Below are 2521 nucleotides of genomic sequence, written 5' to 3'. Positions count from 1 at the left end.
TTGACGAATCAATGCCCGGACCTAGTGGAAGTGAGCAATCGGGCGTGCTGTCGTCCCATACGTCTACCGCCACCCTCGTGCGCGATTCGGGGGACCCAAGTGGTGCTGGTGATGCCGGTTACGTGGTTCGCCTCTCCTGACTTGGAACCTTGTAGATGGTGTGGAACACAGGTCAACTCGGCCTCTGAGTTTGAGGACCATCTGGCCTGAGCTCATGGGGTAGAGTCGATTCTGTGGGCATGTAGGGACTGCGGGCGAGTCCGGCCAAACCGCCACCAGATTGCCTGTCACTTATCTAAGTGTCAGGGGTCGGTGGCCGAGGGCAATTTCCGGTGCGAACATTGTCCCAGGGTGTTCCATTCGGGCCGAGGCTTGTCACTGCACAGGCTGCGTGCACATACCGCAATCTACATGAGGGAAAGGTCGGTGCAGGGCGGGCAGAGGATGCCCGAGGAGGTCAACGAGGGGGCTCCCTTATGCCAAGACATGCTCTCGGCCCCTGGACCGGTGGCCACTGACTCCAACACAAGTGAGAATGGAAGACGGAAAAGGTCAAAGTGCAGACTCCTGTTTACGGCTGTTCGGAAATCGGGGAGACTCAGCCAGCAGAAGGTTAAGGCGAGCGAACGATTGAGGGAATCCTGGATGATTCCTCCACGCCCCCAGTGCCGCAGCAGACGGTCAAGGACGTGCTTCTAGGGATCCTTAGAGCTGCGGCCGAGGGCAATGCTGGTGAGTCAGACGAGGTCCCCATCACGGAGAGTGACCGCTGGACCCTTCCTTCATGTGGGGCCTTGGCGCCCGACCTTATCTTCACGAAAGACGATTTAGCACTGGTGGTGGACGTGATGATCCGGTACGAGCTCGAGGAAGACTCACTTGAGGCCGCGCGGCTCGAGAAAGTGAACAAGTACCGCCCTCTCTGTCACGAACTGCCTCAGAGATTGCGAACGGTTCGCAGATTGCGAACGGTTCGCAGGGTGCAGGTTTTCGGTTTTCCAGTGGGTGCCAGGGGCAAGTGGCCCTCAACCAATAACGCTTTCCTGAGGGCCTTGGGCTTGGGGCAAGCTCGACGCCGGAGCTTTGCTAAACTCATCAGTCGTAGGACCCTCTTGTACTCCCTGGATGTCTTGAGGGAGTTCATGGAATATGAGGGGAGGTTGGAGCGGCCTCCATCACAAAAGGGGCCCTTACTGAAGGTCGAGGGCGAGGGGACCCCTAGAAGGGCGTAAAGTTGTAACTGTCTGTAGTTGAGCCGTTACCAGGAACGACTCAGCGACTGAGTGCATTGTGTCGAGGGGCGAAGGCTGGGCCGTCGTCTTCGGCGGTTACAGATGTCGGCCTGAGTGAGATCGGTGCACTTAAGTGGAAGTTGTTATGCGGGGCGAAGGCTGGGCCATCCGCCATGGCGGTTACAGTGTCGGCCCGTACGCAACATGCCAGAAACAGCACTCTATGGTCTGGGACGAAGGCTGGGCTGTCCGGCCGGGCGGTTACAGATGTCGGGCTGGGCTCGGGGTGTTGGAAAAGGTGTAATTGCCCGCGGTGCGGTGGCTGGGCTGGCAGGTTGCTGCGAGTCGACAGTAGTCGTGCTGTGGGTGGTGCACTGTTTGTCTCTTGAAGCTCGACGGGAGGGTCAGTAGCAATGCAGTTAACTCTGCATCTGCGGCCTGTGCCCTCTTTACGGTCTTAACCACACCCACCTCTGGCTTGGGGTGGCTCTCGTTCATTCGAGGGCTTTGCCCGTCACAGAGGGAGCCGCGCTACCCGGTGGATCGGGACCACCGGGGATCTTACGGGTGTGTCCGCCAGGTAAGACCTGTCTGAAGCTGCGGGATGTGGTCGTGACGGTGACCCAGGCATCATCGAGGTTGCGGGGAGGGGTGGTGGGCCCCGGGCCTCAGCGTTGTACGGGGGCATGACACCTGTTCAGCGCTGTCACATATGTCATGCAACTCGCTCCTGATCACATCTTGGCGTCTCGGAGCTCGCATTTTAAGCCCGCACCCAAACTGGACCGGCCCGAGGGCTGTGGAAGGGAGGCTCTGGCCGCATGGGGGGACCCCAGCATGGCATTCGTCTCCGGAGGACGGGGTCCCAGAGGGGCGGGGGGCCTTCTGAACACAGCTCAGATGAAGGATGAGTTCAGGGAAGGTGTAAGAAGCTTCCCACCGGCTTGGCGTAGCTTGTTGTTGTTGGGGGCAACGTGGGATGACCCTGTCGTTCTTCTGGTGCACAGGGGGCCTTCGCTGCTCGGGCGTGCTGTCCGATAGGCGCCCGGCCTCGGGGTGATTACCCGAGGTTCTTTACCGCTCTGGATCTAGAGTGACTTGGGGCTCTGGGTGTTCTACCCATCCTCAGACCCTACGTTCGGGGGATATACAACGGACCACAGGCCTAGTTGCGTCTGCCCAGACGCTGGCGTGCAAAGGCGTATGCCAAAGCGTTGGTAATGGTACAGACAGTCCTCGGATTCATGGGACACATGCTGAGTACTTGTTACTATTTCTTCCCTTTAGGT

The sequence above is a fragment of the Epinephelus fuscoguttatus genome, linkage group LG15, assembly GCF_011397635.1.
Source record: "Epinephelus fuscoguttatus linkage group LG15, E.fuscoguttatus.final_Chr_v1".
Taxonomy (NCBI): Eukaryota; Metazoa; Chordata; class Actinopteri; order Perciformes; family Serranidae; genus Epinephelus; species Epinephelus fuscoguttatus.
The sequence above is the reverse complement of the archived record's forward strand: the minus strand, read 5'-3'. Positions refer to the sequence as shown.